The 15,064-nt window shown below is 37.9% G+C and overlaps 1 long non-coding RNA gene across 1 annotated transcript; it reads left to right on the forward strand.

The window, feature by feature from the left end:
- The first annotated feature begins 263 nt into the window (after window positions 1-263).
- Window positions 264-1,794, forward strand: LOC113286150. Its single transcript, XR_003329137.1, has 2 exons — window positions 264-511; window positions 1,399-1,794. It is a non-coding gene; the product is annotated as an uncharacterized LOC113286150 (long non-coding RNA).
- Window positions 1,795-15,064: the final 13,270 nt, after the last annotated feature.

Consider the following 15,064-nt stretch of genomic DNA (forward strand, 5'->3'; position numbering starts at 1 on the left):
AGATATGATCATTTTCATTTATTTTTTTCTTTTGATTAAAGATCAATGTTATTTGCAAATAAGAGTTTATTGTTTCTTAAAAGAGAATGAGTTAGGAGTGAACTCTCTCAAACTCCCCCAAACTCCCTCTAATAAACTCTCTCAAACTCCCTACACTTCCCCAAACTCCCTGAACTCAAAAACACAAAACTCTCTCAAACTCCCTACACTCTCTCAAACTCTCTCAAAATCCCTGAGATTTAAAATACACTCAACTCCCCCGAAATCACTCGAGGACTAACCCCCTGTTCAACTTCTTATGTTTTTAACCTGGCCATGAGCGGCTAATTCCGCCGTTCATAGGCTCTGATGGAAACCTGTTACACAAGTTCATGGATTTGATTTGGAATTAAGGGATTCAAAAATAATCTTAAGGAGATGGAAGTTGTTCTTTGGTCCCTGCAAGTTGGGTTCAATTTCATCCAATTGCTTCTCACAGCAGATGAGGAAGATTACTAAATGATGGGGTCAGGTACCATTTTTGAATTAATTTGAGATTATGATATTTCTTGTCACCCTAGGTTATCTACAATCTGATAATTGCTAGTTTTGCATGTGTATAAAGAAGACGATTTTGTTGATGGGTTTGATTTTTCTTACTTAAATTTGAGATGGTGACGATTCATTTTGGTCCTTTACAGCCTTATCAAATTTTATTCAACTCAACATAAGTTTTATAAGATTTGGGTTTAACCTAATTTGTTAGGTCTTCATTGTGATTTCTTTACCACCTTACACCCTTCAAACTCTGAAATTTGGTCCTTTTTTTTCCGGCCGCGGTGTGCATCTTTAGTCTTTCAATCTGTTTACTGTTTTTCAAGCACCCCTTAAAATTTCTTTATTAGTCTGGCAGCTTATTAGATGGGTTTCTGGTATCACCATGGTAGTCTCTTGACTTTGGTGATGTTTCTCAACTATATACTCCTGTCAAATTTCCTTGAACTTGTGAATTTAGGTAGTTTTTGTCCCTCTCTGACAGAAATTGTTCTCTGGTGTCTTTTTGAAAGTTCAAGATGGTTTTTGTTTATGGATAAAGATCTTCTTGAGGTGTTTTTTAACCAGTTTTTCGGTGAGCTTGAGTTGCATAGAGATTTATCTTTTAGTTAGGAGAGTTTTGGGTGTCATCTGATGGTTTAATCATTGGGAATCATTCTAAAGATTTTTATTCTCTTGTATTTAATCTTTCAGTGAGTTCTGGATTTTAACTTTCTCATCCACATTCTTTTCGGAAATTTATTTGTTAAGGCAATTATCAGATTTAGACTTCATTTTGTTTTAGTGTTATATATTTTAACATTAGGGTGTACATTGAATTTCATATTCTCTTTTTCTCCATATGGTATCGATGATTTGATCTAGTCATATGCTAGAGGAGTAAACTATGATAAGCAGTGGTTAGAATTTCTTATGGAAGGGACACAGGGATAGAGAGGAAATTGTGATTGAACCATCATCATCTTTTTGTGATCGTGCACATTTCTGTTTCAAGAGTCAAGTCGCATCGCCAGATGGTTTGAAGGGGCCAGATATACACATAACTAGGGGAACAATTATATCAACCTTGGCATCTTAACTCTACTTGAAGAATCTGTATCTATCCCATTTTTAAGAACTTGGTGTAACAGGAGAAAATCAGAGCCTATGAGCATTTTTTCCTGTATTTATCTCTGTTTCTTAGCTTAGAATCATATTGTTGCTTGTATTTATTAGTCTCTATCTTTCTGCTTATTGATAGTAGGTATTTAGTTTTGTTTATATTTCTAATCCCCAGCTGAGCAGCTGAGCTGAATTTTAATTTGTGCTTAACTGTTTTTTAAGGCATTTGGATAACCCCTATAATCTGCCTAAATTTAGTGTTTCTGTCTTGTTCTCCATCATACCGTTGTACTCTGTCATGATTCATTTTTACTCCATTTTGGTTCAGTTCTCAGTTTTGCTGTAATCCATTGCTGGGCTGTAGTTTTTTTATCATTTTTGGGTCAGTTTCTTAGCCTTTTTCTTTCTTTCTTGTCCCAGCCTTTTGTGCATCTTCATTCTTAACCCGACTGTTTGTTCAAGTTTTTTAACTCTTTGGTGCAGAAATTTCCATTAGTCTTGTCAGTCTAATCTGATTTCAGTGAACTAACCTTGTTGTCTCCTTTACTCTAAAGGTGGTTTTTTCTTTTAAGTTTTTCTTCTTCTGGCATTTCCCTTTAATTAGTTTTGTCTTTCTCAATCTTTTCATAATGAAACTTTTATCTTGGAATGTCCAAGGTATTGGGACACCAATCACCAAGGATCGCTTAAATCACCTTTGACATTTGCACAAACCAGATATCATTTTCCTATCCGAAACAAAGGCCCCATTCGACAGAATGGACCTGTTTTTTTTTGAAAAAATCTGAATTTCATGATTGGTTTATAGTTCCTTTGGTGGGTATCGGTAAGGGGCTAGCAACAACTTGACACAATAATATAAATCTGAAATTAATCTCATCTAAATGTCTGTCATTTTGAAATGTTAATTGGTGACAAAGAAATAGAAATTACTTGCATTTAGTAATGGTGCAGTAGAAGTAGATGAGAAAATAACACAATGGTCATATATTTCAGATCTTGCCAAACAAATTCAAAAGCGTTGGGTTCTAATTGGAGATCTGAATATCATTCTGGATCCGGGAGAAAAACAAGGCGGCCACACTTCGAGCTTTAGCAGCAAGGCTTTTGTTACTCAAGTTATTGACTATTTGGGTCTATAAGATGCGGGATATGAAGGATCACCATTTACTTGGTCAAATAACAGAAGCGGAGATGCTAATATCTGAAAGGATTGATAGAGCTTTAATTTCTTACCAGTGGATTCAGATTTTCCATAACACAATGGCAAGTCACCTAACAAGAGTTAGTTCTGACCATACCCATATACTTTTTGACTCCAATAGGAAACAAAAAGACTTAACAAACCATTTAGATGCCTCATATCCTGGCTTACGCACCCTACATTATCAACAATAGTGACAGCGTCTTGGAATCTCCACTCCTCAAAATCTCATGACAGGAACTTAGCCTCTAGCCTAAAATCGCTCTCCTCAGACCTAGCTCAATGGAATTCCGATGTTTTCGGCAATATTCATAAAAATTAAAACTCTTAATAACAAAATAGAAAATATCCACAAATCCGGGAACTTCTCTTCCAAAATTGATATTCTCAAGAACCTCCAAGCTGAACTGGGAAAATGGTACAAGATTAAAAATGATTATTACCATAAACTATCTAGGGATAGTTTTTTTAAAGAATATGATCAAAAAACCGAATATTTCCATGCTTCTTCCTCTAATAGGAAAAGGATCAATGTTATTCACTCTCTTAGAGAACTGTAGATGGTGGATTTTCGACAAGGGTTAAAATCGTAAAACCATAATTATACATGCTCCTGATCCGGCAATCAGACGAGTATTGAGGCTCATGTCTCTCATTGAAGCATGAAAGCTCATGCCATAAAATCTCTGACCGAGAATGTTGTCTCTCAGAGTATATGAAGATGTGTAGTCTCTCAGCTGAGGTAACGACACATCTCATGAATACTGAGCAATTTCAGTAATTATTTCTATATATAATCGAAAGATTGGACGGCTCCTAGACAACATACCTGCTAGTATAGAGAAATAACGTCTTCAGGATGCAACAAGGTTTTCCCTGATTATATAAGAGAAATATGACGTTTCAACAATATCATATCTCTCAATTTCTCGGATAATTAATGCTCCTAGACAGCATGCCTGCTAGTATAGAGCCATCAGTTAATTATCTATAATCGTTAACTGAATATTCAATAATATTCTACGATTCTTCGTAAATATTTCATCATTTCAATTTTTGGTTCTTCCCAGCAGAATTCCATGGGTTAGTGATAAATATTCAACTTACGGGCATCTGAGCAGCTCTCGAGTAAGCCCCGACCAAAATGGTGCAAGTGTATGCACAAACGAGCACCAGAATGCACAAACGAGCATTCTAAAACACGAAGGAACGATGAACCTATGCAAAATAGGAAGAAAATAATAAATAATAAAATATTAATCGAGGCGATAGGGGACTGGGCCCACCGGCCGGCTAGTCGTGTCGTGACCAGTCCCACATCCAATTTTATATTTTATCATATTTTTATTATTTTCCCTGATCTCATGAAAATCCATTCATTTGAGCAAATCTCCTTCGTATCAAATAAACTCCTCAGTCTCATGGTGTTTCCTCGTATCAAAGAAATAATAATAAATTAGCAAAGGAGTCGTCGGACTAAGCTCACTAGCCGGCCGGCCATGCCCTAGCCGTGGCCGGTCCCACACCTCATGGCTCCTTATTATTTTAATTATTTCCCTCATCCCATGAAAATTCTCTGATTTCATGATATTTCCCTAAACCCATGAAAAATAATATAAAATTAGGGAAACTAGCCGGTCGGTCATGCCCTAACCGGTCCCACACGCCCCTTTGTTTTATTATTATTTTTCATGTTTCCTCATCTTATGGAAACTCCTTGATTTCAAAAAAAATCCCTGGTTTCAATAAACCTTTTTGATTTCATGATATTTCCCTAAAATCATGAAAACATTACATAAAATTGGGAAGAGTACCTTGGGACCGTGCCCATTGGCCGGCCAGCCATGCCCTGCCCATAGTCGGTCCCACACTTCATCACTCCCTATTTTATTATTATTATTATTATTATTATTATTATTATTTCCCTAATCTCATGGAAATTCCTTAATCTCATGAAATTCTTCAGTTTCATGGTGTTTCCTTCACATCAGGGAAAATACACAAAAATTGGGAAAAGTGTTGTGGGATCGAGCTTGCTAGCTGGCCGGCCATGTCGTAGCCGTGGTCGGTCCCACACCTTGCGATCTCATATTTTATTATTTATTTTTCATCATCTCATGAATTTTTCTTAGTTTCAGCAAAACCCTGGATCCTTCATATTTTCTCAAAATGTTGCTCAAACGCGCACCGGAAAATATCGAACCTCTCAGAACTGAGACACGAACATTATGGTGGAACGGGCATATCCCCTTGACCGACCAAGGCTGGCCCTAAGGCTTGCAAATAGCCGGTCTCGTATGTTTTAATAATTTTGGCTTAATTTGCTCAATTGCTCATATTAGGTCCAAACTCTTTTCGAACAACTTGGAGTTTGCTTAAATGACCATCAGCTGGTCCCATGACCACCAAGGGACGGTCTCATGCTCTCTTGGTCGGTCCCTCATCTTTTCATAACTAGGTTTTACTACCTAACGCTCACACGAGCATTATTTTAATAAATGATTAAACCAGCATTTAATCATCTTTTTACCAACTGGTCTTCAGAGACTTTGGTATTTTGCTCACTTGAGCATCTGGGTGTTACATGGTCGACTCATCATCCCATGTAGCCGGTCCCTCCTTCACTCCGCGGTTGATTTTCAATAAATCAGCAATTGATCAAAATTAGAGTTTCGAATCCTGAGCTTTGCAAAAACGCAATTATGAGTAGATTCAAACGCTAATAATTTTTATGTTGATCCCATGATCAATACCCTAATTAATTATACTCGGCTCAACTGCCAATATTTTAAATTAATATTTATCTTGGTCCTGTTACCAATGATTCCTCAGATGAGCAATATTTGCTCAGACTAGCAACATTTGCTCACACCAAAGAATATTGGTTCAACTATCAATATTCAACGAGCAACATTTACTCAGATGAGAAATATTTGCTTAGACTAGCAATATTTTCTCAGACTAAGGAATATTGGTTCAACTATCAATATTCAACAACTCAGCAGCACAGTTTGCTCAGGTTATCAACATTTATTCGATAATGATATTTTTTGTCTCAACAGACATGTTCAATTCATGAGTCTCAGAACATTTGCAAATTATGTTCAACTCCGCAATACAATGACTCATCGTCCCATAAATTCAGCAACTGACTAACTAAATACACGTCTGCCTTGCAGACTCCACATTCACGAGACATCAATTGTGTCACATGGGGGGATATTAACTAGGGTTTTGGTCTGGCGGTCTATGGCACGTGTGTTCATACACACGATGATAATGTGAGCAAGTCGTGCAATCAGTTGGAGGAGTTAGCAAAGTAGTGGGTGGAAAGTTAACCGAGTATCCGCATGATGAGCAACTGGTTTCAACACGATTTCCCACTTCCCCACTCTATGACTCCAGCAACTGTCACACTTCATGGGATCATGGTATTTACAATTCCAGCAATATAAAAGATTTCTGAATCATGATTGAAAAGGACAATATTCGTCTAGACAAGAATTTCTCGACAAGTTCACACATACAATCTTTCGTCTACACGAACTCATCATCTGAGAAATCACTCTCAACTGAGTAAATTCAATCATTCAGAACCTTCTTACGCAGAATACACAACACACATACAATCTCGAGATCCATTGATCTCACAAATTTCTCAACTTCCCTCCTACAGATCAGCCCATCCTCTCTTGTGACCGAATTGACTATGGAACGACCATTGTCTTGGTTTAGGCCGGAGTCCTACAGATTGATCTCTCGAACTTAAAATACTCCCTTCTTGCAGTGCATCTGTGTGAGGTTGAGCATTTGCTCGGTTCAAGGTGTCTCCACACGGTCATCTCCTCAATTTCTTAAAAACCAGCAAATCGTTTTTCCCCATCTACAGATTGGCGACCACAGTGGGAGGTTAATCTCTCGGTTTCAATCTTAATTCACAAAGATGGCTGGTCTTAGGTCTGGGTTAGTTACAGGTTCCAACACAAACGACGCTAGCATTAGCAAAAATAACAATGAGGATATCCCGGAAACTATTCCGGCCTCTAACACTGACGGTGGTGATGTTATTCCTCCTCACGCTAACATGGAAGGTCATGCCCTGTTCGGCCGACACCCTGAGGAAGTCAGAGGGAATCCACTACCTACCATGGTTGATCTCATCAAGGTGCAAGAGACTCTTGCAAAGAATAAAACTGACATGGATGCAACACAGAATGAGCTATTCAATTATCTCAAGACTCTCACTGAAAAGATGTCAGAGAAGGCTCAAGTAAAAGGAACATAAAAGGAAACATCCTCAGATGCTGATCCTGAAGTAGTTCCAATTCATACAGTGGATGACAGCGAAGTCTGCAAAGCTGCAGATGATCCATCAGCGAAGGAATCATCAAATTTCATTACTCGAGAAGATTTGGAACTGATAGCTAAGGAATTAAACCTAAAACTATGGTTATATTTACACCTGCAAGTGCACAGGATCTAAAGTAGAAAGTGAATAAGCAGGGGTTTGTCCACAGGGACTTGGAGGGAGCTATTGTTGTTTTCCTAGAGATTTTTGTGTTGTGTTAAAACACAACTGAGCTGTTTTGGTGTAACTGAATTAGTGACAGAAAGTAAAGTAAATGTGATAGTGAAGCAAAGGTAACTGGAAACAAAACCAAATAAACCAAGGCTGTTAGCCAAGGGCAGGGAGGAGAAGAAGTAACAAAACAGTTAAAAAAAAAAGGAAAGAAAAGCAAAGCCAAGGCAATGGCTTTAGGCATTCATCTAGAGTGGGAAGAGAACTAGCTTGCTCATTGTCACTAGTGAGCACTAGTTTCTCCCCACTACTCAATCAACACAATGCACTGAGATTTCTAGCCTAACATTCCACTAAACTAACATTACATGGAACACCAACATTTAACAGGAACAACACATATTAACAGGACATATGTAAACAACATTTAACATTAACAGGAACATATGTAAACAACATTTAACATTAACAGGAACATCACACATTGAACAGGATCAACACAACATGTAAACTACTAAACAGGGAATGAAAATTGCAAAACAAGAACCCTAAAAATTAACAGTGAAATTAAAATTGAAATTAAACCTAATTGGTAACTTGGCTAGTCCAAGAACACCCTTCACTCGTTCTACACCATGAGCTATTTATACTACAAAAGCCCCAATAATTTCCAAACCCTAAAATTAAAATTAGGTATTTAAATTCCGAAATTGCTCACCAAATCCGCTGAATTGGTGGTGACCCATGCCTCTTTTCTTCTCTCTCGGTCCTTCTCTGCCTCCAATTGCGTCAATTTCTCCCTAATTCGAGATGTTTTATCAACCCTCACCTAGGTCAGTTGGTGAGAGGAGTTAAAGCAACTCGGCTAGGGGGATGGTGTGGTGTTGGGTGATGATGGTGAAGAAGTGATGGCGCTGCAGAGGTGAGGTGGTAGAGATGGTGGAGCAGGTGGTACGGTGGAGCAGTTGTGGAGTTGGTGGTGGAGCAGTTGCAGAGGAGAAGGAAGGAAGAAGTCGATGGAAAGAAGGAGGGGAGTGTTTGGCGATGGGTATAGGGTTAGGTTGCTAGGGTGTGAGGCGGGTTCAGCGATTTTTGATGTTTAGCGAGACTAAGCCGTGAGATGTGGAGCTGGTAGGTAGATCGGACGGTGATGCGGAGGCAAGCGAGGATAGACCGTCGGATGAATGGATACAACGAAACGAACGGTACTTGATGGAGTTAGGTACTGTAGTGTAAGGCGGAGATATCAAACTTCGATGAACAGAAAGGGAGCAACCGTTGGATTCAACTACCATCTAATCTGAAGGCTTGGAATTTCAGCGCTGTGGTGCTTCGCAGAGACTTCAGATTTTGATGATCTATGAAGAAGCGACCGTCGGATGCTTCTGAGAACTGATCTGATGGCTGAGAACGGAGGCGTTTTTGTGTGTAGAAAATGAGGTTGTGCGCACCATTCTTCGCGTCTTCCTTGCGTGATTTCTCCCGGCTTTTCACTACTTTTCTGCTCTTTTTGCTCCGCAAGTCATCCAGACTTTATTTATTACCTAAAAATGCAAAATTAATTAATAAAAATATTTATTCTTGAAAACAATGAAAATACAGAATATGGGATAAAATGTAGAATTAATGCATAAAAGATGAGTTAAATGCCAACAAAAAGGGATAAATATATACAATATTTGGCACTCATCAAATACCCCCAAACCTGAATTTTACTTGTCCTCAAGTAAAACAAAACTAAGGAAATCCTAACTATACCACTGTCGCTGGTCTCTCGAATGCATTTAGCGTATGCACTAAGCCTTTTAAACCACTAAGTGTCCCTAGTGGACGAGTTGAAGTCTCGTGAAGGTTTGCTTAGAACGTACCTACAAAGTTCTAGGTCAAAATATAAGCTCAGATTCCATCAAATGTGACATGTGCAAAACAGTTAAGCTCACAGCAAAATGGAGATGTCAATCTAGCTATCGAAGGCACAATCCTAGCACTGATAACAAAAAAGACATGTGATAAGAGTGTAAAGTGTATCTACACATGTGTAAAGAAAGATCTGAAGTTATGACTACTAATCACCAAGAGATAGTTTCTCAGGCTAAGAACTGAGGTCGAAATCTAGCTAGCTGTCCGGACTTTACGAGAATTGTGAATGAGTTGGAGGTATTTCACAATTACTCGCGTTGTACATCAATGGCATACACCCTCCTTGCTTATTACAAAAAAAACAAAAGATGACTCTTTACATGACTCTTATTTACATTGACTATTCTCTTTTATTTTTGGAACAAGAGATGATGGAATTGATAAGTACTTGATTTTTTTTTTTTTTTTTTTTTTTTTTTTTTTTTTTTTTTGAACAAGGAAACACTTTTGATACAAACACAAAGGAAACAAAAGATTACATGACACTTTGCAAGAGGTAGCCCTTTTTGATGCACCCAGTTAAATTCGATGGTTGTCTTTCTTAATGTAACCTCCACCTTCTATCCCAACCAACCAAAGAACAAGCTAGTCAAGTTTCGTTCAGTATTCTAAAGTGATTGGCAATCGTAACTTCCTATCAAACACCTTGAAGATCGAGGCCATACATGTATTGGTAGATCGTGCGCGTGCAAATTTCTTATCACTATGTGAATTGTGCTAGAATCAGGGTGCCTAAATATCTAGACTAAGACTCCTAATAAAAATACATATTTGCACAAGAGTCAACATTTCAAGGTAAATGAGCTCCATTTTTATGATTTTTCTAATTTTTTAATTTTTTTGAATTTGATTTTTCAATTTTTTTGGAATTTTTCAATTTTTCAAAAAAGAAGAAGGAGTTCGTTTTCAATTATGGCAAATTATCATGGTATCTACTCTATACCCCCAAACCTAAACTAAACATTGTCCTCAATGTTTCAAAGTATGGAAAGAATTATAAAACAATATATGAAGAGGAACATGCTGAGTAGAATAAAAGGAGAGAGAATACCCGATTGTACGGCGGAAGCTCGATTAAAACTCCGTTATTCAAGGCAAAAATCCAACATATTTCAGCCGAGATCATATTGGATTAGCAAGATATATACAAAAGGAACAAAAGGATTTTTTAAAATTTTTATCTACTGGATTATATACAAAAAATTCACCATACACTAACAATCTAAAGAGTTGAGGATCAACCCAAAAGACAAAGTGTTGAAACATAGACAGTTTCAAAACACTAAAATTGGACTGAAATGAGAGCGAGAGTGAAAAACCGGATGAATCACCCCTAAACCTAAATTTTTCAACAGGTTTACTTTTAAGCACAAAATCTAACAATTTAGGGGTGCAGGATTCACAAGGTCTAACTGAACATGGACTTTGTTTGGGATGGACAAACATGTACATTCCAACTGTGGCTCCTTAAAAGTATTGTATTTAGATGCAAAATAGTCCAAGAGGACTTGAGAGGCACACACTTCCAATCCTAGGTTGGGAATCTTCAAAAAAGTTGGTTTAAAATTTTTGTTACAAACCAAATCTAGGTTGGGTGGAATAATCTCAATCTGTGACTTACGCAAGAAGGTGACATCTAAGTTTCTCACATGCATGAGATCAAAAGTACCAATATTATCAGTCACATCAGCATTTTCTAAATCATAATCAAGTTGTGTAGCATGCTCATCATCACAACACAATTTCACAAGTCCAAATTCAGAATCATGGTTATCCGAAATATCCAAATTAACATCAAAAGAAGCAATATATTGTGGCTTAAGTATGGAATCAGACACATCAACTATATTTTCATGCATAGGATCATTAGTGTCAACAGAAGATTCAACATTACCTAAGTCATGCTCTTCACAGGATAACTGCACAATATCTAAATCAGTAGCCTCATCACATGTATATGGAATACTAGAAGAAACATCATTCATGAAGGTCGGGGCAGAAAAGCTTAATGTATTTGAACCCAAAGGTTCCATAACATTTTCAGCATAGACATGTTCTTCTAATATAACATCATCATAATCATCATCATCACAAATACATGAAAATCCTACTTTGTCAAAACCATTAGTGTTTTTCGTCCATACATCTGCCTCTAAAATAGGTGAATATGGATTGACATTTTCAGCAATAGGGTATGAAACACTATATCCAGAATTAAGCTCATTGGGAAAATCAACATCTGACTCATGGTGATTACCCATATCATGTGGCATGGTCCTAGTTTCCCTATAGGTTTCCCACTGATGGGTTTTCTCTGCAACTTCAGCTAGAAATAACCATGCATCGTCCACAGTTTTATCAATGAATTCACCATTACACATAGATTCAACCAAGGCTCGAGACTTAAAGTCTAGTCCCTCATAAAGAATGGCGACCAGTCTCCACTTCTCGAGGCCATGATGAGGACACTCAAGCAACAAATCATTAAATCGTTCAAAATAATGAAAAAGTGTTTCTCCATCTAACTGGACAAAACAATTAATACTTCGACGAATAGAGATGGTCCTATGATGTGGAAAGAACTTTCCGACAAATTGATTTGTGAGTTGGTCCCAAGTGGTGATTGACTGCGGTCTCAAACCGTAAAACCATGTTTTGGCCTTTTCCTTTAAAGAAAAAGTAAACAAACGCAATTTCAAAGAGTCTTCGGATATATGGTCAGGTTGTAAAGCCCGGACAATTTGTTCAAACTCTCTTACATGGTTATAGGGATTCTCAGAATCGAACCCTCGAAATATAGGAAGTATTTGTATCATGCTTGCGTTTAGTTCAAATGGGCCATCAGTCTGGGGTAAGACGATACATGATAACTGGCTTATTATGTTAGGGTACATGTATTCATGGAGACTACGGAGTTTATTCACACACTCGCCCATTTTAAAAAAAATTTGGTTTTAATGGGTTTTCAAAATTTGGTTTTTTTATGGGAAAATTTTGGTTTTGATGGGAATGAAAAACATTTGGTTTTTAAGGAGGGAGAAAAATTTTGGTTTTTGAAATTAGGAGCAATTATTTTTTTTTTTTTTTTATTTTTTTTTTTTTTTTTTTTTTTATTTTTTTTTTTTGTGGGGTTTTGAAGCCCAAATTTTAGTTTAAAAGAAACTACAAACCTAACAAACAACTAAATTACAAGCCCAAATAAAGAAAAAAATAAAAATAAAACTAATTATTACAAACCCACAAGAAAAAAGAAAATAAAACTAAAATTATTACAATCCCAAATAAAGAAAGAAATAAAATTAAAATAAAAAAAAAATTATTACAAGCCCACGGATTAAAAATGGAAGCCCACAGGTTGGGTTCTCTTAATGGGTTTAGGCTTACCTTTGAAGCACAGCCCAGCTGTTCAGTTTGGTTGCAAAAGCCCAGTTGGGCTTTGGATCATCCTAAGCTTTGGCTTCAACACTCAAGGCCCAGTTGGGCTTGGTTCAATTTCCTCTCCTTCTGCAGCTTACAGCCCAGTTGGGTTTTTGTTTCTTTATTGCACAGCCCAGCAACAGAAGCTTGGCAGCAGGATCACTACTGCAGTTCAAACAGCAAGCCCAGCAGAATTGTTCAACAGCAAGTGGGCTTGTTCAACTGCAGCAGCTTTTGTTCTGAAACCCAACAGCAAGGCAAAAGCAAGAGCAATAACAAGAGCAAGAGAAAGAAGAAAGACAATGCACTAAAGAGGTAAGACAATTCCTAACAGGAAGTGCAAGAACAGGGACTATGCTTACACTAAGCTAAGCTAAAAGATGCAACTAAGTAAGCAAGAACAGCAAAGATGCTTGGTAATGCAAAACAGTATGCAAGAACAGTTAAATGCTTACACTAAATGCACAGAAGCAAGTGAGACTAAAATGCAGTTACACAGTGATGCTTATGCAAATGGATGCAGTGCAAGAAGATATGCAAGAATATAAGATGACAAGTATGCCAAGATGATGTAAGATGCAATGCAGATGGCACAAGCTTCAGATGACAAATAAGAAAGTTACAGGACAGAATCAATGAGCTGCAAGATGAGTTGATAACTGAATATGCAGGACAAAACTAGATGCAAGCTAAAGCTAATGATGCATCCATAAAGGCTAGATGGTGCAAGTTAAGAATTCTGTGAGGCTAGATGACAGTAAATGAAAGAATGCAAGAATGCAGTTGTAATGAAACAGTAAATGCAGTGAAGATGCAACAGGATGCACTAAGGATGCAACAGCAAGGTTAAGAAAGGTCTAGCAGCAACAGGCAACAGTTAGCTAGCTAGCTAGCAAAGGCTAGCCAGCAACAAGACCTATAACAGCAAACAAATGCAGAGAACATCAAACAAATGTAGAACAAAAACAACAACAGCGCCGCTAACCGAGTCCCCGGCAGCGGCGCCAAAAACTTGATAGCTAAGGAATTAAACCTAAAACTATGGTTATATTTACACCTGCAAGTGCACAGGATCTAAAGTAGAAAGTGAATAAGCAGGGGTTTGTCCACAGGGACTTGGAGGGAGCTATTGTTGTTTTCCTAGAGATTTTTGTGTTGTGTTAAAACACAACTGAGCTGTTTTGGTGTAACTGAATTAGTGACAGAAAGTAAAGTAAATGTGATAGTGAAGCAAAGGTAACTGGAAACAAAACCAAATAAACCAAGGATGTTAGCCAAGGGCAGGGAGGAGAAGAAGTAACAAAACAGTTAAAAAAAAAGGAAAGAAAAGCAAAGCCAAGGCAATGGCTTTAGGCATTCATCTAGAGTGGGAAGAGAACTAGCTTGCTCATTGTCACTAGTGAGCACTAGTTTCTCCCCACTACTCAATCAACACAATGCACTGAGATTTCTAGCCTAACATTCCACTAAACTAACATTACATGGAACACCAACATTTAACAGGAACAACACATATTAACAGGACATATGTAAACAACATTTAACATTAACAGGAACATATGTAAACAACATTTAACATTAACAGGAACATCACACATTGAACAGGATCAACACAACATGTAAACTACTAAACAGGGAATGAAAATTGCAAAACAAGAACCCTAAAAATTAACAGTGAAATTAAAATTGAAATTAAACCTAATTGGTAACTTGGCTAGTCCAAGAACACCCTTCACTCGTTCTACACCATGAGCTATTTATACTACAAAAGCCCCAATAATTTCCAAACCCTAAAATTAAAATTAGGTATTTAAATTCCGAAATTGCTCACCAAATCCGCTGAATTGGTGGTGACCCATGCCTCTTTTCTTCTCTCTCGGTCCTTCTCTGCCTCCAATTGCGTCAATTTCTCCCTAATTCGAGATGTTTTATCAACCCTCACCTAGGTCAGTTGGTGAGAGGAGTTAAAGCAACTCGGCTAGGGGGATGGTGTGGTGTCGGGTGATGATGGTGAAGAAGTGATGGCGCTGCAGAGGTGAGGTGGTAGAGATGGTGGAGCAGGTGGTACGGTGGAGCAGTTGCAGAGGAGAAGGAAGGAAGAAGTCGATGGAAAGAAGGAGTGGAGTGTTTGGCGATGGGTATAGGGTTAGGTTGCTAGGGTGTGAGGCGGGTTCAGCGATTTTTGATGTTTAGCGAGACTAAGCCGTGAGATGTGGAGCTGGTAGGTAGATCGGACGGTGATGCGGAGGCAAGCGAGGATAGACCGTCGGATGAATGGATACAACGAAACGAACGGTACTTGATGGAGTTAGGTACTGTAGTGTAAGGCGGAGATATCAAACTTTGATGAACAGAAAGGGAGCAACCGT

This window comes from Papaver somniferum, chromosome 6 (genome assembly GCF_003573695.1).
Source record: "Papaver somniferum cultivar HN1 chromosome 6, ASM357369v1, whole genome shotgun sequence".
In the NCBI taxonomy this organism is placed as follows: domain Eukaryota; kingdom Viridiplantae; phylum Streptophyta; class Magnoliopsida; order Ranunculales; family Papaveraceae; genus Papaver; species Papaver somniferum.